Genomic DNA, 10,113 nt, shown 5'->3' on the forward strand with positions numbered 1-10,113 from the left:
ATAGCATATTTACTGTAAAATCCAACCAGATGGTACTTAATGTAGAAATTAGTTTATGTTTCAAGAACGCAGATTTAATATTAGGTAGCCTATCCCCAGCCACATATTCTTTGAAGTATACAATTAAATGACATAAATAACATTTTACAATCACAGGCTATTAAACGTGTTTTCTTAATAGAGATAATAGTGGCATTTGGACGTGGGCAGCAGAGCCATAGAGATATAATCTTTCTCTATCACTCTGGATGTGGGTTGTGGCCGACCGGCGGCAATTTGAAATGGAATGGAGCACATCCACGGCAGACAACTCTAACCATGATTCGAACGCACCCCTAGACTTCCGCTATCAAAACTGACGTAATAGAATGTATAATAATAATTAAAACGGATATCCTTAACATAAACCCGTCATAGTGTTGAGTTATCACGGACACTTTCGTATTTTCTCTAAAACGTTAGAAAGAAAAGCTTAACACGTGACAGTAAATAATACTTGTGGGCGGAAGTACGTCATGCAAGCTAGATGGTTTCAGCCATAGATATATATAAAGGCTTTTATATATATATTATATTATATAGTAATAGTGTCTTTCTCTATCACTCTGGTTTCAGCTAAAGCAGCGTCCATAGCAACCAATGAAAACAATGGTTGTCTTCAATACATTTTTTCAAGTGTGCTAGCTGTTATGTACTCGCGTTTCTGTATTTCTTTTTTATCTTATGTTTTTTTTTTCTTTGCTTGTAGTTTTTCTTCTTCTTTCTATCTTGTTGATGTATTAATTGTTGTACTTTTGATATTTTTTGATACTGAATGTCATGCTGCAAATTTGAAAAAGCAACCATTATTTTTTAAATTAGAAATAAATAAAGTGTAGTCTTCCAACTGTATGCCCATGTTTTCACAAGTTTACTACTCCTCTGACATAAACCCTCTTTTCAATATCAATTTTGCAAAATACATACTAGTGACAATACAACAAGGAAATGCTAACAGTCTGAGTAGTAGGACTGTGGAAAATAAGTTATGTAAAACATCAAATCATACTGTGACCCTGGGTATTGAAGAGGTGAGCCAATAATGAAACTGAGAAATAGGCTACTTTTTATTTACAACATGTGTACTCAATTCAGTACAATAGAACTTTAATGTTCCCCACATTGTACTGTTTGAAAGGAACCACATTGATGGTGCCAATAAACAACAATAAAGTACAAAGAATCTTAACTAGGGTAAATGAAAATATCACAGTCTTCTTCTTACAGTAAAGTGTAATCCAAAGACGGTGGCAAGATTCATATGAAGTCTATTTTAATGAAAATGATGAATAGGAACCTAATAAATGTTAAAAGGCTTTAAATCACGTGTCAAACTCAAGGCCGCCGGCTAAATCCGTATACATATATACAATCTGTACAGACCTGCACCAGAGTTCGGATGAGCTTTCACACGAGCTGAACTTTCCGACCAAACTCTCCAGGGTTCTTTTTAAACGGAGTGTTTTGTAGGGATGTGGTGGGGGCCATCAACACAGTGAAAAGTTTTATTCATACAAGAGAAAACTCAGATTGGACAGATAGTCTAGCTAGCTGTCTGGATTTACCCTGCAGAGATCTGAGGAGCAGTTAACCATAGTCCTCACAAATCCACCAGAGGTTAGAACGCCAACACAGAGAAAGAGGAAGGAGACAGAATCAGCTGAAAACATCCGTGGAATTTTCGGTGGCAACGGACCTAGATATAGACTACTAGAAATCAGGCTGTTTGCATGGTGTGTTGACCCTGGCAATGAAGGCACATGGTTCTTTTAAAACCACAGGCAGTGTGGGACCATGATTGGCACACTGAGCACTGAGACCATGAACGCCACTTCTTTGTAGCGTTCTTCTTCTTGTCATCAAAATGGATGCGGCAGACACAGCATAAATTTCTTCCATCTACCGAAAGAAAAACAGAAATATTTTGGAAGTGAAGCCAGTTAGTTGAAATCATCAACATATATAAAACAATGTCTCTAGGCAGCCATTTCATTTACAACTTTTGCCACATGAAAATCTCCCTGATTTTTAACAGTTAAGCAAAGTTAAATAATAAAATAAGTCAGAAAAGACTGTGCCCAGTTGACATTTAAATTGAGCTGGTTTGGCAAACAGAGGGGGTTGAGGGGCTGGGAAATGAAAAAATAATTTCTGAAAAGGTTAAATTAGTGAGTTAATTTAAGTAATTATTTAGTGACACATTTTATCAGGTCACCTGCACCTCAGTTTATCAAAGCATAACAGTTACCATGGTCAAAAAACACAAAACTGCCATTTTTTCCCCCATAGATAACAGGCCTGGCCTTTTTAGTATATCAACCGTTGTACTGGAAATATCCCTAGTTTTCATGTCAGAACCTTTGTTCTTATATTTTATTTTCAGTTGTTTCAACTTCCGTTTTTTCATTGTACTGCACCCAAATGAAATGCATTTTAGGTTCAATCACATTCAACCAGTTTTCACCTGTAATAACATAATTGTGATTAAATATTGCAGTATTGTAATCTGTTGAAATTACTTGTTTTTATCTTTGCTGCTTGAAAAAGGCGTTATTAGTATTAATAGGACTTCCTGGTTAAATATAAATAACAGTTTGGACAGATACCTTCATCTGCAGTCATCACAATGGCTACATTAGTGGCTGTTTCTGAGGACTCTCCTTCCATCTGCTGTGCACCGAAAGAACATAAAAGACAACACAATAACATCTTTCTTGATACAAATTTTGAATCTTAATTAAAATTTGTAATGCAATTTGGCAGCATTTATACTGTCAATGGTTATAGTAAACATCTAAATCTAAATCTCAACAGCCAATTCAAAGTGTGTAATGATCAGGATACCAAGCTTATAGAAGCTGTTTAATGTCACTTGGATAAATATTGTATCTATATATTGTAATTTTCAAACAAGTGAGCTTTTCTCTGTCAAATGTCAATGGCAGACCTCAGAAGTTTCATTTAAGCTCGAATTTAAGCAATACCAAAAACTGATTTGTAGCAGTTGGCTTTCAAAATGTATTAAGATTGCAAGAAATACCATTTCCACACATGGCCTCAAAGATCTGTTCCACTGACTTCTTCTGGATGCAAACTGCTGTATCTGTTGATTTAAAGACATTCAACCACGACACAAAGGTGAAGATTTCATCATATAATTTGCATCAGACATTAATGTGGACAGTGGTCAGATATGCTGTGTAATGAGGTTGAATTACAAAAGATACATATCTAGTGAAATGTGCTTCTTAAGTTTAAAGCAGCCATATTATGCTCATTTTCAGGTTCATAATTGTATTTTAAGGTTGTACCAGAATAGGTTTACATGGTTTAATTTTCAAAAAACACCATATTTGTGTTGTACTGCAGTGCTCTCTCTCACTGCTGCAGATCCTCTTTTCAGCTGGTCTCTGTTTTAGCTACAGAGTGAGACCTCTTTTCTTCTTCTTCTTCTGTACTATCTTTGATTGCGCTGCACATGCGCAGTAGCTCAGATGTAGACCATGTCAGCTAGCTCCATAGACAGTAAAAGAAAGGCTGTTTCTACAACTTCGGTCAGTTACAAGGCAGGATTAGCTGGGAGACTTCTAAATGAGGGCGCACATGGAAGTAGTTCTTTTGTAGATTATGGTGAACTTGTGTGTGTTGTAGCAGTGCTTTGCTATTGAGAACGAGGTAGCATGCTAGCGTTAGCATGCTAGCGTTAGCATGCTAACGCTACGAGCTAATGGTTGCGGTTAGCCTGCTCGTTTCGGCTTGTGACGTCACAAGCCGTGCCGATTTTGACCAGCTCACCCAGAGACTGAAGGCAGGACACATTCAGAAACCGTATCTCACTATAAACACCATGGATGGATTTTTTTTCAAAGTTTGTATGTGTGTGGAAGCACCAGAGACACAACAGAACACCCCAAATCCCAGAAAAAGTGATTTTTTCATAATATGGGCACTTTAATGTTATTTATTCATTTAAATTGAATTCAATATTTTAATTTATATTTTTTATTGATCTCCAGCCGTTGGGGGGGGGGGGTTTGGTGCCTTGCTAAAGATCACCTTGGCAGTGCCCAGGAGGTGAACTGCCACCTCTCCAGCTACTCAGTCAGGCATAAAACAACTCAGCATACCTTCTACGTCCATGTGCTCGGACATTCCCTCTGCCATGTCAGTGGGGTTGCATTGTGCTGTATCTAATTGATATGTTTAGGAAAAAGGAAAACGTGTAATATGAGCATAACAAATAATTGGTCTTCCCGCATTACTGGAGAACAAATAATCACATATCAGTATCAATGAAGGTATATAATTCACAGGAATGATAGACATAGAATTGAATTACTGAATAGTTTTATGAGCATAAAAAGATGTAAACCATTGCCAATTCAACTAAACACTTATAGTATAATCTGGAGAGGTGCTTTTTTAGAAAATGTGTTAAACTATAATGATGAAAACTCCAACTGAGGAATATTGTCACAACCCTTACAAACTGTCAAAGACGCATATACAATATATAACAAAATGCAATACAGCTGTTCTGGATGTCTGCAATGGCCCAGCACTATACAAAGACTCACATGAAGGCCTGTATTATTCTTTAGTTAACTTATTTTCCCCACTTTGCATAGAGCCAAATGGTCTGCAGGAACACAAGTGAAGAAAGACAACAGCCACTGTTAATATCACTTACTTATTTCAAATGAAATTTGCTCAGCAGCTGCCAAAATGGCCTCTAATTGGTTTCTTCCGTAAAAGGAGGGCTTCTTGATGTCAAGTCCAGTGGGCAGCCCAGCAACTTTATTCACAAGGGACTGGTAGGGGAGCCTTCAGTACCTCCGGCCTCCTCTGAAAGACATGGACACACACATGCATGCACATGTTACACAATGTTACACAGTTGGATAATTCTAACTTCCCTCCTGTTGAAAGCTAGTTTTGTTAAAGTGTCATAATCTTATGGTTGATGGGTACATTAGATACATCATTTATTAATTTGATAAATGCCATTGATTCTTGAAGGTATATTAGGTTATCAAGATATAACTTTAAGGCATTTCTTTACATCAATCTGAAAAAGTGTTTGAACATATGCTTACTATATCTCTGGCTGAAAAGATCTTGCACTTTTTTCAAAAGCACAGTGATGGATCTTTAGTAGTGGGTGTTGCAGCTGAGGAGCTGGCTGCAGATGTGAAAACAGACAACAATTAATTCCATAAAACTGTTTTATGTATATTTTCACTATTATGGGGTTGAGTCCATTTCTGTGGACTTTCATACAACCAATATTACCTTTGAAATGCAGGGCAAAATTGTTGACTGTGTCCTTTGAATCAAGGAACACAGTGGCTTCCTTGCTACTCATTTCAAAGAGCTCTAAGCTGGCCTTTTGACTGTCAAAGGATAAAATGGCCGTCTCCACACCCAAAGCCTCAAGCTTGGACACCTTTACAATATTTAGAGAAACAAGCAAACCACAAAAATAGTAAATAATTGATTATAAACAAAATGGACAAACGTTAATTTTAAAAATCCAACATACACTGAAGAAACTCTTAACAGGGCTAGTCAATCTTTATGAAAATAAGTGCTTATGGAGATTACATAAACTATACATTAGCTCCATATACATGGAGTCTAATGGACCCATAGCCATATGTGACTACTAATGTTTCAGTTGACCACCTTGATCTGAATAGACTAGCCCAACCAGTAGGAATTTAGTTTGAGAGGGGTGGTATAAGCCTTCGACAATCTTTTTAATGTGAGAATATTTGATGCCGATAGCCTTGTAAACACTTGATCCAACTACTTTGTTTTACAGATTAGTTGTGGTTTTACAGTGTTTATTCTTTTATGTAGGGTATATGTTGTTGCGATTAAGCACCGCTTATGCTTACCATCTCATGTTTAATAATTGCTTATAACATACATTTGGATGGACATGGTTTGAGTAGGAGAATCATCGGAGGACTTGATTTAGTACACCCTACATGTTTAAAAATCAGATGGAATGTTTATTTGGGATGAATTCATTTGAAATTATAAAATAATCTATAGATAAACACTCCAATTGTCTGTCACAATGTACTGCTCACATCACAATTGCCATCAATCATCCTTACATCTAATACTATAATGATACCACTAATGCCTAGCAAAGGAAGCTTCTTTCCAAACCTCTAACTTCAGCTTCTTCAGATGCCCTTTTATTTTAAGCTCCCTCATCTCAGGGCTAAGGTCCTGTGTCTGCCCATGTGCCTTCAGTGCTGCTGCCTCCTGAACATACTGTTGCTTGACATCTTCCCTTAATGTGGACCACCTACCCTTAATATCATTCATTGTGCCTGAGAACAAAAATAGATGCACAGAAAACTTCACACCTTAGAGTCAGCATCTCTTTATATAGTAAATTCATACAGAGAAAATCTGACAATCTGTCCAACACACTGGTTGACTTGGCTTGTAAAACCCTGTAACAACTGTAAAAACAAGATAACGTTTGCAGTAGATAACCTGATGATTCTTTTCAATAGACACAGCAGTCTTACACTGATGAATGCAACTTAAGTCTGTGAAATACTTGGCAAATACTTTCTTGAAAATCTGGTTCATGACCCTTGTGAACCCCTGATGTAAACAGGGCCGCTATGTACAACAACAATCGATTTAGTATAACAATTAAAAGCATCCATTAAATATTGTTTCTCACCTTTGTTTTTGAGAATGTCCCGACAAAAAAGATTGTAAGGTGACAGCTCTCGTCTGTAAAGTTTTTGTTTTGGCGGCTGGGGCTTAGAAGAAGCTTTAAAGGACCTTTTGTAGTTACCAATCCAGTTCTGAAAAAGAGAAAACACAAAAAAGAGTATTACACCAATTAAACTGAATTCAATTCAATTCAATTTTATTTATAGTATCAAATCATAACAAGAGTTATCTCAAGACACTTTACAGATAGAGTAGGTCTAGACCACACTATAATTTACAAAGACCCAACAATTCCAGTAATTCACAGTTACTGTGTGTGTGTGTATGTGTGTGTGTGTGTGTGTGTGTGTGTGTGTGTGTTTATAGCATAGCAGGGCACTGAAAGGCGTAGCAGGGTGTAGCAGGACATAACAGGGCACTGCAGGGCATAGCAGGGCGTAGCAAGGCACTGCAGGGTGTAGCAGGATGTAGCAGGGCATAGCAGGGTGTAGCAGGGTGTAGCAGGGCATAGCAGGGTGTAGCAGGATGTAGCAGGGCATAGCAGGGTGTAGCAGGGTGTAGCAGGATGTAGCAGGGCATAGCAGGGTGTAGCAGGATGTAGCAGGGTGTAGCAGGATGTAGCAGGGCATAGCAGGGTGTAGCAGGGCATAGCAGGGTGTAGCAGGGTGTAGCAGGGCATAGCAGGGTGTAGCAGGATGTAGCAGGGCATAGCAGGGCATAGCAGGGTGTAGCAGGATGTAGCAGGGCATAGCAGGGTGTAGCAGGATGTAGCAGGGCATAGCAGGGTGTAGCAGGGCATAGCAGGACGTAGCAGGGCGTCGAGCAGGACCACGGCAGCAGCTGCAACCATGATTTAGATGCCACCCTAATCCAAGGAAAACTGGGGGGTGAGAAAACATGGGGATTCCGGGGAATAATCTCCCCAGAGCTAAGTTAGTAACAAGCATTTCTGGGACATGAATGCACACAGATGGAAAGAGAGAGGAGAGAGGAGCTCAGTGGGTCAAAGGAAGTCCCCCGGCAGTCTAAAACTATAACAGCATAACTAAGAGCTGGTCCATGGCAGACCTGATCCAGCTCTATAAGGGTTGGTAGATAAATCTGGCGACTATGAAGAGAAGCAGATAAGTTAACAAAAACATTTGATTTTTACCAGCAGTACAGCAGAATGATGTATTTATTTGATATGTTGATTGTAAGTGTGGCATTAAAGTAAACCTTACCTCTATGACACTGGTTTCCAAACCAGTAGCTGATGCAGCTCTTGATATGAGGGGGGAACCAACCCGTGTCATTCCCTCCTCAAAAAAGGATTTCAAAGTTTCCCTTTGTTCTTCATGAATTTGTGTTCTCGCTTGTTTAATAATAAAGAAAAAGCTGGTCAGCAATAAATCAGTAATAAACAAGTGTCATTGGTAAGTATGGATTTTTAATATCATACTATCTTTCTCATACACACTCGCCTAATGCTCCTAGATTAGCAACTGTAAGGCTTACCTCTCTGGGCCATCTTCAACCTGAAACATAAACAGAGAGAAACTTGCACATGACAGATTTGTATACGGGCACACTTTTTATGCAGCTTGGCCCAAAACCTAATTTGGGATTGTTCAATATAGACATAATGTATGGTAAGAAATAAAACAAACTTACCACAGAAGTCCATGGACTTAAAGCAGCCCTGGAATAACAATAAAAGGAAATTGATGCCGTAAAGGGACACGAATAAAGTTAGATAAAGAGATATTAACGTTACACAGACAGACAGACAGATAGACCTGTGCTTTTGGATATTTTTTTTGAAGTTCAATGTTGAGGACAGCAATGAATGTTTATGTTAGTCTCCCTCACTGCTCACTTACAAATAAGTGACAGAGACACCACAGTCTATCTATTTCTAATAGATTGACTGTCATCTGATAACAAACATGGCATGCTTACATTCATGGATTTGCATATACAATGAAGCTCAGGACACCTGGAGTCCATTTGATGTATTCTCAATGCTACACTCAATGAGTATGATATAGCTTCAGTGAAGCGTTAATGAGCAGCTACACAATATATGCAATAGGCATTACTGTCTACACTGTGTGCAGTGTGGAAAACTACTTACTTTCAAGCTAATGGGGACATTTACTAAAAAAAACATGCTAATTAGTAACGTTTATGCTAACGTAACGCATGTAGGCTAATCATTTAATAACGTTAGCTAACACAATTGCAACACGGTTATCTCATGTCAACACTAATGTCACGCTACACAATATAGCTATGCAATAGGCCTTACTGTCTACACTGTGGAAAACTTCTTACTTTCAAGCTAATGGGGACATTTACTAAAAAACAACATGCTAATTAGTAACGTGTATGCTAACGTAAAGCAAACAGGCTAATAATATAATAACGTTCGACTTACGTGCAGTTTAGTGTCCCAAATTATTTTCCAAAAACTGAGTGTCCCAAATGATGAGGGTCTTATTTGAGACAGGTTAAGGTTAAGGTTAGGGTAGCACAGGTGGTTTAGCAGGTTCATAATTAATTAAGAACATTGTATGGGGAATTTGGGACACTAAACTGCACGTATACCATAACGTTCTCATGTCAACACTAATGTCACACCACCATAAAACATTTAAAACATTTTTTTCTGTATATTTTTCGCTTATTGACGCCTTTTGACTAAATAATCACAGTTTAAAGGCTCTCATATTAATGGTCTTACCTGTACATATCCCCGTTATCCAGCAGACTTCCGGTTAGCGGCGTCCTGGATTCCTCCTGGGATTGGATCTGGAGTCTTCTCGTGTATTTATCCGTGATTAACCATGCGAATGGATGATAACAGCCTTCTGAGCCTACCAGTAGGCGTAGCAGGCCCCTTCTGACCCATATCTATGAGGCTGATAACCACTGATAACGCCCATTCAATCCAATGATAACATTGCATAACAACACAAAAACCCAGGAGGTTCTGTCGTCCGTTCTATTGCCCTGCTCTTTTCGGGACTAACACCATGGGGAGACTGGATGCGCTTCGGCAGTTTAGTTTGATCAAATGGCTCCGAGAGGAGAGACAGTCGAGGAAACTGAGTCTCTTCATTGTTTTCGTCGCTCTGCTTTTGGATAAAATGCTGCTGACTGTAGTCGGTAGGTACACTCCTACTTCTCTCGTTTTCTTCTTTGCAACAGGTAGTCCAGTTCCCCAGGTCTGTCCAGAGATGCCCAGTGTCTTTAGCTCCAGTCAGTCAGCCAGCAGATCAGCGCAGTGTGCGGACTCAACCCTCCATCAAACCCCTCATAATCATGTGTCCATATTATATGTCTGGAATATAGGGAAAGTGCCAGGTTACCATTGTCAACATT

At 38.7% G+C, this 10,113-nt stretch overlaps 1 pseudogene; it reads right to left on the reverse strand.

Moving 5' to 3' along the window:
- Nucleotides 1–1,712: 1,712 nt before the first annotated feature.
- On the reverse strand, nt 1,713–9,687 carry LOC116039150 (annotated as a pseudogene).
- Between the last annotated feature and the right edge of the window lie 426 nt (nt 9,688–10,113).

The sequence above is a fragment of the Sander lucioperca genome, chromosome 8 (genome assembly GCF_008315115.2).
Source record: "Sander lucioperca isolate FBNREF2018 chromosome 8, SLUC_FBN_1.2, whole genome shotgun sequence".
Taxonomy (NCBI): domain Eukaryota; kingdom Metazoa; phylum Chordata; class Actinopteri; order Perciformes; family Percidae; genus Sander; species Sander lucioperca.